General features: G+C 41.4%; 1 protein-coding gene across 12 annotated transcripts in view; it reads right to left on the bottom strand.

Annotated features, from left to right (window-relative positions):
* Positions 1 to 5,581, bottom strand: part of LOC107517587 (speckle type BTB/POZ protein) — a 60,580-nt gene extending 54,999 nt beyond the window's left edge. For all 12 annotated transcript variants that reach the window (XM_016158459.2, XM_016158461.2, XM_016158460.2 and 9 more), the window contains exon 1: positions 5,377 to 5,581. The gene's annotated coding sequence lies outside the window, so the exon portion shown is untranslated. The remainder of the gene's footprint in view (positions 1 to 5,376) is intronic.
* Positions 5,582 to 13,112: the final 7,531 nt, after the last annotated feature.

Here is a 13,112-nt window from a genome sequence, read left to right as displayed (position 1 = left end):
ACAGGTGTGCTTCCCTGAAGACACAACCAGAATTTAATATGGGGCCAGTACTGTTTTATGAAACCAGGTTGAGAATAACTTTAAAAAGTCTGGAAGTAAATATGACAAGATAGTAAAAAGAAAAATGATTTTCAGATAAATATCAAAATACTGTTATTCTCAGGCTTTGAATAACTTGAAGTCAGTAAAATTACTCAGAATAGCACTATATTGTAAGAGTTTAATAAAACATTTTCTGATAAGGCAGGAATTAGTCCAGCCCCTAAACCTAGCTTTAGAATGTAGTTCCACTGTATCTTTCACTTGTATTAACCTTCATTAGTCTGATAGAGAAAACACTGTGGATGCACCAATCATTTCTCCCGAGTCTAGGGTAGATGATAGAAATCCACAGGATTCAGCGCTATTCCAGATCCTGAGTTAAGACAGCTAGATATTAGAGTTCATGGCCTATCTGAAATTTTTCCCTAATTAAGAACAATTTGTCTCCCTCTTTTTTTATTATGAAACTCTGATGATAAAGAAAAAAATGCTATCATGGAAAAACCTTACATAACACTCCAACTGTGTGGAGAAACACACATAAATGAAGAAGAGAGGAAAGACACATACTTATGCATACACATACAAAGATGTTTTTATATAACAATCAAAACCTCACATCTCCCAGAAAGCTTATGAATACAATTTCAGTGTCTAAATTTCATTCTGTGTACGTTTCATCTCAGAAAAAAAGCAAGGCTGCTCAAAAGAGAAGAAAATCCCCCAGTCTTTTCTACAACTAACCTTATATTAAAGGAGGAAGAGGCTTGTGGGGTAGCAATGCTCTCCTCAGAGATACTACCTGTCTTTCACAAAGTATTCAAGACAAGGAATCTGTTGAGGTCTAAGATACAGAATCAGCCATGCCAGCAGCACAGAAGTGAGTCAAACACTAGGTGCTTTGTGTTAAAATAAAGGCACCTTTAGTTTTTAGAATTTGGTTCCAGAAGCTATATAGGGAGATGAACAAAAATTCATTAAAGGGGACGATTATGTGATATTTATACCTATACACACTCAAGCTCTCTCTCGCAGACACACACGCACATGCACACGCAGATGTGAGAGTTCCACATCTGGGACAGGAGAATAAAGCCAGGAACTTCTTGTACTAGAGGAAAAGGAAATGCTCATACACCAAGCTTAAAAGGGCTCCCGCAGGCCAAAAATGGGACATTTTGAGCATCAAAAAAAGTTTGTAATTGTTGGCAAAACATAAAATAAATTAAAACCCATGAGTTTATGATTCTAAAACAAAGACAGAAAAAGAAATAATTCATTTGCCACCATTAGAATTGATAGTTATACCTTCTCTTTGCTAAGCAAATTGTTAAAAGGAAAATTAGGAATTTACCTGAACTTTTTGGTAGAAATTATAGTTTATTCCTAACTGATGAAGAAAACATTTACAGAATATTGGGGGAATGGCAGAATTAGAAAATTACCATTGTGCAACAACCAAAAAAAACAACTGATTCAGGCAAGGATCATCATCATTAGATGAAAGGTTGCTGGAGAAATATAATAAATAGTATAGTGCCAAAGCGTCATCACTGCAGATTACTTGCTAATTACAAAGGAAAAAAAAAGTCTTTACAATGGAGAGATCTGGTATTTATCATATTAAAGAATGATCAAACAAATTCAGCATCATTAATAGTGGGATACAATGACATTACGTTTCTCTTAGTGTGACACAATAAGAGGTACAGAGCAACACCTATCAAGTATTCCAATCAAAAATGTTTAACCTGAATCTAATCAAGCCTTTAGACTTCATTGACAGTTATAGGAAATTCAGGGATAAAGAAACAAATTAAATAAAACTGTGAGGAAACAATCAAAAAATTCCAGAAGTGATATATTCTGTAAGACAAATGGCCTAGTCTCTTAAAAATGTCGGTATCATTTGGCTTCTAAATAAACTTCTAGACTTAAAAAGACTAAAAAGACATGTTTGGAGAAAATACCAAGAGCTAAAAGGTGTCAACTTTGAGTCAGCTGGGAAAATCTGAACATGAATTGGGTATTAGATGGTATTAGGAAATTACTGGTAATTGCTTTAACTGTGACAATGTATTATAAGAATAATTAAGTAAAATAAAGTCTTTACTTTAAGAAGATGCATCTAATGTAAAGTATTAAAGTATTAAGGTGTCAAGATGTCTGCAATATAAAAATTTATATATTATATATAAACATACATGCACATATATAGATAAAGCAAATATAGCAAAATGTGAACAATTGTTGAACCTAGGGGATAACTAGTATAAAGGTTACAATTATACTATTCTTTAAATTTTTCTGTGTTTAAAATTTTTCACTTACATAGTTGTAAAGAAAAAAAAAAAAAAGAGGGAATTGCACTACCATCAGGAAGGTGTCTCAAATGAACTCTCCTCTAAATCTTAATCACTCATTTACAAAGTCTCTCAGCACTGGCCACGGTGTACTACTGTTACTGTTCCGTTTTCTAACTATTCTCTTATTATTTCATATATTCAATAGATCTGGTTTTCCAGTAAGACTATAGGCTCCCCCAGGCAAAGACATAGTGAAGTTCTCCGCAAGTACCAATATTCTGTGTAGGCACTCAGTAAAGTACCATAACCGAGTTAGCTTTTCAATCCCTCAACAGAATGGCAGTTCCCTTGTATAAACAATTTTGAGTCACAACTATCAAAAGGAAATCATAAAACCTCACTTATGGGCTTATAGTATTTCACAAAGAAAAACTAGCATCTAACAAAGAAAAAAAACAGAATATAATATAGGTTTTAGACGTCTTTCTAGCACTGTAATGGGTTTGTTGTGTTATCCAGGAATATAACTTGATTTTCATGACGTTCTTCTTCAGTCGAATAGTATCTTCTACCACCACTACACTACCATCTGCAAAAGAGTGACAGTATTTATCCACAACTCCTGCGTGTAATGAAGCTTAACAAGCTACACAATTAATTTTAAAATCTTAGATAAAAGGCTGCACATAGATTTTTAAAAATTTTTGATAGTACAGTGTTGGTGAGTAAAGAGGCAGACTCATACTCTGCTGGCAGAAATATAAGTTCATATTATAAAACCTCTCTGGAAAGCAATTTAACTATATCTAACAACATTAAAAATGCATATATCCTCTGATTCAGCACTTCCACTATAAATTTACCCAACAGACCCATGCAGATAAAAAGTACATACAGGGAATTATTTGCAGCTCTGGAAACAACCTAAGCATCCAATAATGAGGTGGATGAATGATGTACAACTATACAAAGGAATACCTGCCATCTTATACAAAGAGATACCCTACCTACTGTATGGAATGATGGCCAAGATATATTAAATGAAAAAAGCGAAGTGCAAAATAGTGGGTATAGTTTCACACCATTTGTGTAAAACAACAACAACAACAACAAAAAACACCAAAGAATATATAATTATATATGCTTGTAAAAGCATCAACTATCTCTGGAAGGGTAAACAAGATACAAACCAACCATTATGAAGAGCTCTAAAAGAAGTTACCAAAGTACCAAATGGACACCAACCATCCCCACTCTAAGAGTGGGGTTGTCACAATAACATACTCTTCAGTGTTCACACAAGGAAAAAAAAGTCTCCGGCTCTTTCCCAGGACACAGGAGCAGATACACCCCTCAAACTCCTATGCTTCCCTGTCATCCCTTGGCTCCACTGTAACCATGGCAACAGAAAACAGCACAAAAGATAGCTGAGCCATGCAAAGGCCAGAGTTAAATGGGGAAGTGAAAAAAAATACATATATACTTTAAGGCCCAAGAACCTAGGGTCCTAGAGTTAAAAATGGCTTTAAAAAACCAAAAAAACAAAAAACAAAAAAAAAGCTTTGAAGGAGAATACCAAAGAAACACAAAGGAAAGGAACAGGAAAATAAGGCTTATTAACATATCCCATTCCCAGTTATCCGGATAGAAGACAGGGTTGGCCAAAGTAAGTAAAAAACACAGAAAATGTCCCCCCATAACAATTCAGCTATTCACGTAAATGCCATTCAGCAAACTTTCTGTTCATAACAGTTTATCATTTTCTCACCCTGTTCTGATGGCAGAGGTAAGAAGCAGCAAAGTATGAAAAAGAGCAAATTAAAGGACCATGGATAACCTGCCAAAGGAAAACCCTGGGCCTAGATCACAAAAATAGTACTGCAAAATTCTTTGTTTAAAATTGCTGTTTGTTACTTGTAAATGTGAAAGAACTTCATTCTCATTAAAGTTAAAACTTCCACTAGGTAAGTTATCATCCACCAGTAGTTTCAGATTGCTTTTGTTTGCATGTGATGTTCATAGAGCATTAATAATGTACAGCTAAAACGGAAGCGCCAGAGATCTTTTACGAAGAGGCAAATGGGTCACACAAAGTAAGGGCTGGAGATGAGAGAACCTTATGTCTTGATCTACAGCTACTACTCTAAGCCTTATATTGTGTGCTATTTATCTCTACCTTACTTAGTTCTGTGAAGATAATTATTTTACTAAACGAACGCCCCCCCCACCTCTTGCTTTCTTTTTTGACACTTAAATCCTCCTCAGAAGGCCTACCAAAATCCCCTGCCAGAGTAACTGAATAGGTTGGAGCACCTACTCATAAATTTAGGGATGTTTGCATTAAAGGTACAGCATGACGATGAAAGTAAAGAAAAGTAATGCTAGAACTAGAAGTTGCAGTGACAGTTTCAAAAGGTCAGCGTGGGATACCGCTGGCTCTGGGAGGTGTTTGTAGCCAGGGAGTCTTTAACGCAACACCAGATGCAAACAGTGCTTTGACAGTAAGTATCCTCAAATAATTCAAATCCTCCCTTTTGGATAGGCGCAACAGACTCACTATCTGGCAGCAACTCTAGCCTACTGTATGGGAAGAAGGCGGGCGCGTGGTCAAGGGGCTCTTTATCCCGCAGGTCCCTGCAACACAGCGATGCGCATGCGCCCCGAAGGCACCGAGCAAGCACCCCTAGCTCGTTCACACTCGCGCATGCGCAGTCACCCATCTCGCCGCAGGCGACAGCTCACTATTTGGCAAGGGGGATGGGGCTGGGAAAATGATGGGGGGGGGAGGCTGAAGGCAGGGGGCGCGTTTGTGTCTCCTGAATGTTTGGAATTGGGAGAAGAAACGGTTGATTAGGCTCTGGCACTCACAAGCCACGTAACCCGGGTTGTGGGAAATGGGGCAGTGTATATGTGTGGCCGGGGGAGGAGGGGAGGCAGGGGGAGTGGGGGTCAATCACCCCTTAAGGGAGGCGCCCCCCCCCACTCCGACAGGAAAACCCTCTCCTTTGACTCTCCTCCCCCCACTCACCTGAAAGCGGCGGCGACAGCTGCTGGTCCCTGTCCCCCTGCTTTCGCCTCATACTGTCCGCAACATCCGGGACCTGCGGGACCGCCGATACACAAATACACAAATATACACACACACACTCACACACACACACACTTGGAGCGCGCACACTCACACACATACACACACACCGATACACACCGGCCGGGGCGTCATGGCGTCAGCACGTCGACGTAGCGAGCGCGTACCCGCCGGGCCCCACCCCGCGCGGCCTCCGCCTACTTTACTCCCCTCCCCTCCGTGGGTTCTCCAGTCCTTCCTCCCTCTTCCTCAAGACTCCGCCTACTTTCCTAGCGCGCATGCGTCCCGGCGGTCTAGCCAGGGCCAGGGGATTTGAGGGGAAGGAGGGGCCTCAGAAGAAAGAGGCGGGAACTCGGAGGAGGTCTTGTGCAGGGCGCCGCAGGCTCCTCCGAGGTGCGAGGACCATATAGAGACACACCAAGGGGAGTCGGGGCGCGGGGGGGCGGGGTGGCGTAACAATAAAGTCATTTATCAACAGCAGCTTATATTTGCAAGCAGTTTACGGATTATCAAAGACTTTTACCTCGTTTTCTTTTAACCAACTCTTAGTCAAAGGTATTTTGGACTTGATGATGATGCTAGAGACTCTTCAGTAACTTTTAAATTTCAGCATTTGGAAACAAAAATAAGTACCATAAGAGGGCATATAAGTGACGATTGAAAGGATTTGATTGACAATTTGTTGTCTTGGACACCTAGGTCCCCAGTAGGTCTCACATTCTAGATCTCAAGAGCCATCAGTGATTCTTGAGTTTAGCAAAGGAAAAAGCCTCAGAACATCTTGGCCCTGAGAGGAAAAAAAAAAAAGTCATCTGTCTGTTATAGTAATAACATCAGTAATGGGATTTTATTGCTACGATTCTTTCCTTTAGCTTAACCTTCGAAAATTATTCTTATTGAATCAAGCCAAATAATCTGGAGTAGGTACTGTCTCTTTTCCATACTGTCTCTTTTTCATATTGAGATGGTATTATGTGAACACACACACACACACACACACACACACACACACACACACACACCCCTGAGAAGGCATTGGACCCAAAAGAGCAAACGAACTCATGGGTCATGAGGTGACAAAGTGTGAGCCCTGCCTTGGGAACAGCTTCCAGAAGCCCTGCTGTAGTGGGACTGTCACCAGGAGGCAGCACTCACAGTCTCCTGCCACATGCGTGCCGGCACCAAGTGGCTGGTGAGTCTATTGAGCAAGGGAGCCTGGGAGCCTCTGAGCAAAGCCACAGGGGTTTGGAAAGAAACCCCTGACAGTACTAGGCTGGCTGTCTCCTACTTTCAAATATACAAGCAGACCTTGCAGTCCCACAGCTTAAAAGGTTCTAGGACTCATGGATGAAACACTCCAAACTCCGAGAGCTTGCCCAACCTGAATTTCAGTAAAAATGATCAAGAAATGGAGATCTTAAATTGGACAATGATGGCACCAATTCAATTCGCTGCTCTTTGTGTGGTTACTGTGTCTGCCCTGCTTGAAACAAAAAGAACTTTTGTCACCTATTAGGCTAATGCTTGAAACTTTCCAATTAGATTTCACTCAACATCATCACCAAGAACACATTCCTTTGCCTGAAGCCAACAAGGTTTTTAGTCCTTGGGAAAATTCAGAGTGCCTCACAGGTAACCAAGAAACCTGTCACTAGTAACTGACTCCTGGTGTCATGATGCTGTTCAGTTCCTGTTGTCTTGACTTTGGATTTTGCAGGACAGTAGAGAAGAAAAAAAAGAGGACGCCTTGGAGATTAGAGCATGGATGTAGGGAAGGGGGTGCAGGAAGAAGAAACTGAACGCATGGACAATATACTTGAGCTACCTCACAACTGGAACTCATCATTACAGTTTAGTCAGATTCTGCCTAGGATCTGGGAGGGGACTCCTCAGGGCTAGTGGATCTGTGCCAGCAGCTCATCCAGACTGGCCTTGAATCTCCAGAGATCTGGAAGGACATAAGAGTCCTATCCCCATCTGTAGTCTGGTGTGATAACATTCCCATTCTACTGTGGGGACCATCCCACCCATCTGAGATGTGATCCCACCAGCCTCTGTACAAAGGACTTTGATTTGGTGTGGATCTGATTAAATGACTGTAGATGTCCTTGGAAGCACTGTGTGGAAGAATTTTAAACAGCTTCTCCTTTTTAATATGCACTTCCTCTTCGATTTTAATTATTTTGTTCCTACATTTTCCCTTTCAATTTACTAAAATCTAGAAATGTAATTAGAGCAGAGGCTGGGCTCAGAGAAAGCTGCCAGGATTTCTACAGCATGATTAAATATACTAGGCATCCCTTTAGTGTGGGACTGAAAAATAGGATTCTCATTATTATCTTTCCTTATCCAGGGAAGAATCAGCACCACGTACAGATACGGATTTATTGAAAATGCAGCACTAATTAAAAATTCACTCAGCCTCTTGACGATGTTTGGGGGGGGGGGGGAAGTAAAGTTATTTAATTATTTCCTCCATTTACTGTTTTGTTGTTGTAACCACGACAAGCTAGAAGCCCCCCTTACTTCTGTCCTCAGAATAAAATTCTTCTCTCCTCAGGAGGGACTTAATGAGGCTTTTTTCTATGCAACAACAATCAAGTTTACCATGGCATCAATTCAATTCGCTGCTCTTTGTGATGGTAGAAAACATGCAGAACTCGTTTTCTTAATTCCAAAACACAAATGACAAAGTGTTCATTGGCCATCAGGAGCCAGGTCTGGGCAAGGACTCTGTCCCAAATGAGACCCTGAGATGTCTGGTATTTATTCTGTCAGTGAATATCTTTGGCTCCATTTTACAGTCTAGTAAACAAAGCCATGGTTTCCCTTGAAGCTGTAGGGGAAGTAGGGGTAGGCCGGACCAAACAGAAGAGTATAAACATCCACTTTGATTATAAGCACTGTTGGAAGATGAAGAAGCCCTTCTCTCCTCTCTATACAGTTGTTCAGGTGGCCAGTCAATGAATGCCTGGCCCAGTGGCCTGCCATGGTAGAACCCCACATGGACATCAGAGATGGAAATGCAGGAAGAACCTTAGTAGGGGCAGGGTCGTGTGCTCTGGAGGTCTCCAGTCTAAAGAAACAGAGATAGATGACACATCCTGGGGCACAGATATTAGACCATACACAAAGAAGCACTCCAACGAGAACACATTGATGAGATTGTGCTGGGGCCACAGAAAATCGGCAGTGGAAAAGGATCGATTGATTGATAAAATTTCATAGTGAGGCAGCTGTGGCTTAATGAATGAGATCCAGTCTCCTTGTCTGGAGACTCATGTTCAAACCCAGCACTAACACAAACTTGGACAAACCTCTCTGAGCCTCAGTTTTTCTATCTGAACAATGAAGAAAATAATCATATTGTGAGAATTAACTGAAATAATATTTGAACATAGCACAGTCCCTGGCAAAGAATAGACCCCACTTATTTATGGATATGTTACTGAATGTGGATTTTTGAGGTAATGTTCATATACCTGCTGGTCTTCAGGACCCACTCTAATCTGGTACTATGCTCACTCCTTTTCTCTACACCCTTCTTTAGAATTCTTTGGGAAGCATGAAATCAAGGAAGCAGCAGACTGCTCAGCCAGAACGTTACTACTTGCTAGCTAGGGCCCCTGAACAAGCTCTCTGATTGCGGAGATTGGTCAGGGTTTCTGGTTGCGAGAACTGTACCAACTCTGACTACGTCAACCAAAACTAGAATTTACTGAAGACATATCTCTGGCTTGACAAGTGCTGAAGAATCAGACTTGGAAATCTGGCTGAAAACTGAAAGCTAGTGGAGAAAGAACAATCTTCTTTAGCAACACTTTCTGGTCAGGAGGTTCAATTGCTGGGCACTGCCACAAAGTGCCACCACCAGATACATGGCCACAGCTGCTGTCACTGGGAAGGATATCTAACATTCCTTCTATCTCTGTGCCCCATGCTGCAAAATCAAACCCAGGCAATGGCACCCTGTTCGGCCAACCTTAGGCCATATCCTGAGACCTGATTACCATGGCAGTCAATAAATATGGTCTTGCTGCCATGATGTCCATGGTGTAATATCCTTCTCACTGACTCTATCCACAGCAGGGGATTCATTCCAAACAGAAAGCAGATCAGATGCTGGACTGCCAATCCTCCCATCTCATTTGTGAAATGAGACATTCACCATCAGGTAATAAGCAGCATCCAATGACATGACATTTGTTCAAAAGTGCTTGGCTTATAAAAGGCATTGTTACTTTACTTTCCTCTTCAATAAAATAAAAGGTGTGGAATGGTAATTATCTGAGGATTTGATCAATGTGCCTATAAGATATTGAAGTTCTGAGTTTTCAACCTGGGAAAATGGCTAGGAAACATATCTGAAAAAGTGGCATGCCCAGCAAAGAAGCAGCAGTGGAAAAGAGGACAGGAAATGGTAAGTCTGAGTCTAGCTTTTCTTTGATTTTTGTCTTGGACTGCTAACACAGCTCCATCGTCATCTCATTCATCTTTAAAACAGGTCTAAAAAATTTCCTGAAGTCAAATTAATTTTAAGAGGATTAATATTTGTTTTCAACAAAGAATGTATTACCAAATATAAATTATATTCACTGTTATGAATTATTTTCAGTGTTTTTTTTGGGGGGGGGGGTTTCTTCTGAATGGGCTTGATCCACTACCTGTTGGCATTTGCCTTCAAATAACATTTACCTAAATTTAGATAGTTTAGTGTAAACACATTCTTTCCTCTGCCTCAACTCAAATAGAGAGTACTTCGGATTTTACAATTTTAGATTATCCTTGCCACGGCTCTACTTTATCAAGGTGCATTAATTTCAATTGAAAGTTTATGTTAGAATCCTATTTTAAAAAGAGAATTTAATCTAAAATTCAATTACAGAAGGTCTGTGCCAAAGTGAACAGTTAAGGAGTACTTACTGAATGTTCCCTGGGTACAGAGCTCTACCAAGGTAACTACAGGAGAAGTCAAAAGAAGTATTGTCCCTATTCACAGAGAGTTTTAAGTTTCAAATAAAAAATAACATTCAAGACTGGAAGGAACCATAAAGATTTTTGAAACGTTCTTGCTTCTCAAGCTTTGGGCTTCTGAAGATTTGCTCCAGGCTTTCCAAGGTGGAGCGTTCGAATGGGACTCGGGCAGATCAAGCCAAGCTAACCTGGTACTCTTTCCATTCATTCAGGCCAGAAATTAGGCATCATCCTTGCCTCCTCTTTCCCCCTGATACCTCACATCTAATCCATCAGGAATTCCCATAAGTTCTAGTTTCAAAGTGTCCCTGGAATCCACCCACACTCTCCATCTTCCCAGTCCTACTCAAGTTCTAGCCACTACCCTCTTTTGACTGAATCACAATGAAAGGGTCCTAATTAATCTTTTTAATTCTTTGCTTGGCTCTCGATCAATCCCTTCTTTGCTCAGCACCCAGGGCAATCTAATTAAAACTTAAGTCACATCATGCTGCCTGGCCCCTTAAGATTTTTGAACGGCTTCACACTATACCAAGAATAAAATCCAAACTTTGTATCCCTACCTACAAGAGTCATATTCAACCACATTTTGTGTCACTTTCTCTGTCTTCGCTTTAGCTGCACTAGCCATCTATCAATTTTTGAATTGATAAAAACCCATCAAGCTCTTTCCCTCCATAGGCTTTATGTTTGCTGTTCTCTCTGCTTGGAACACTTTCCCCCTAGCTCTTCACACGGCTGGTTCTGCCTCTTCTTTCAGATCTGTTTAATTTTCAGATCCACAGAGAGCCTTCTCTGACCACCCATCATATCTAAAACAAGGATCTTCTGTTATTTTCTATTATGATATTCTGTTTACTTCCTTTACAACACCAACAACAATTTGTAATTGTTTTAAGTACTTACTTGTTTATTATCAGTCTCCCCTACTCAACTGACAGCTCCATAGGGGCCTGTTTTGCTCATCACAATGTCCCAGCATTCAGCACAGTCTGACACATGGACAGAAGGTGCTTCGTACTGAGTGAGTGAGTGAGTGAGTGAGTGAGTGAGTGAGTGAGTGAGTGAATGAATGAACAGAAAGCCCTGGTCTTTGTCTGAAATGTTAGAGAAGGCTTGAGCAGAGGTTGGAAGCCCAAATGAAAGGTTAGTAGGCAAAGGATGTGGAGAAGGGGAATGAGGAAGGAAAGCAGTCCAGAGAGATAAAGATCCTAAAGCCAGAAAGCATGGGGTTTTTGAGAAACCCAAGGATAACTAGTGTGGCTGGAGTATAGAGAGAAAGAGGGAGGCTGTGGGAGGTGAGTCAGGAGGGCCAGGTAGAGCAAGCCAGCATCTCTCCCCAGGGACCCAAACCACAGTATTGAGAGCAGGGTAGAAATGAATTCCCCAGAGGAAGGTTGACACACTCTTGTTAGAAGGGGGAAATGAATGCTGGCAGCCAAGGATAGACCATTGCTTCTGGTTTTCCTTCTACCACTTTGGCTGCTTCCTTTAGCCATCCTTTGAATATAGGCTTTCTTTGGATTCTTTGCAGTTCCTTTCCTCTTCACACTGTCCTCACTTGCCTTGAGATCGTTCATTCGCTCTTACGGCTCCACTGGCATCCATCTGCTAAAGATTATTCCAACTCTATCTCGAGCCAGGTCTTTCTCTTGAGCTCTAGATTTACACACCCAACTACCAACCTGATATCTTTGGCTGGATGTTCCATAGGCACTAATAGTCGGCATATCTAAAACTTCTTTCTTTTTCAGGCTTCTTTGTCTCACCAAGTAGTTCCAACCTAGGAACTGGGAATTATTCCTGATTCCTCAAGTTCATTTTTAATTCAACACTAAGTTCAGACAATTCTATATGTTAGTCATCACCACGTTCTACCTACTTCCTTCCATCTTTACTGACATTTCCCCCATTCTTCCCTGGATCGCAGCAGCCTGCTCACCCGCCTCCCAGACTTCGGTCTTCCCCTTTCCACTTCATTCTCTGCTCTGCAGCCAGAATGAGCCTTCTAAAATGCCAGTCTGCTCAAGTCAGTTCTTTGCATACAAGCCTTCAATGGCTTCCTATTGCCCTCAAGATAAAGTGCACACTCCTTAATAGGAATGAAAGACACTTTACCAGTGACCACGCCTTTGTCTCTAGGGGCTCTCTTCCCCCCCCCCCCAACCCGGTTTAGCAATATGGTTTCCAGTCATACACAGAACTACTTTCAATTCCCTGAGTAAACCAAGTTCTCTCTTTTTGCACATGTTGTTACCTCGTCCCAGAACAATGTACTCCATACCTTCCCTTGCCCCAACCCCCACCTTCCCCAGGTTAATTCCTGCTGATTCTTCAGACTCACCCATCTATTATTCCTCCAGGAAGCTGTGCATGTCCCTAACCCTGAGCTGTGTCTCTCCATATTTCTTCTCCCACTACACTATGCCTTGTGTAACTCTTGGTTGCCTGATTCCCTCTCTGTGTCCTTCACTGGATGGTAAGCTCCTTGGGGTCAGAGATCTCCTTTTTCTTTTTCTCTGTTGTGTTTTCAGCACCAAGCAGCGTTCCTGGCACATAGTAAGTATTCAGAGAAATGCTTGTGTGATGAATAAATGGATGAATGAGAAAAACAAACATTCCTTTCAGGAACTGGGTTGCTGTAGTTTCAAGCACAGAAGCCTCTCGCAGCTTCCTCTTCCTGCATCCACTGTTTGGCCACA

This window comes from Rousettus aegyptiacus, unplaced genomic scaffold (genome assembly GCF_014176215.1).
Source record: "Rousettus aegyptiacus isolate mRouAeg1 unplaced genomic scaffold, mRouAeg1.p scaffold_m13_p_6, whole genome shotgun sequence".
NCBI classification, from domain to species: domain Eukaryota; kingdom Metazoa; phylum Chordata; class Mammalia; order Chiroptera; family Pteropodidae; genus Rousettus; species Rousettus aegyptiacus.
Note: the sequence above shows the minus strand (reverse complement) of the source record. Positions and strands in the feature narration are given on the sequence as shown.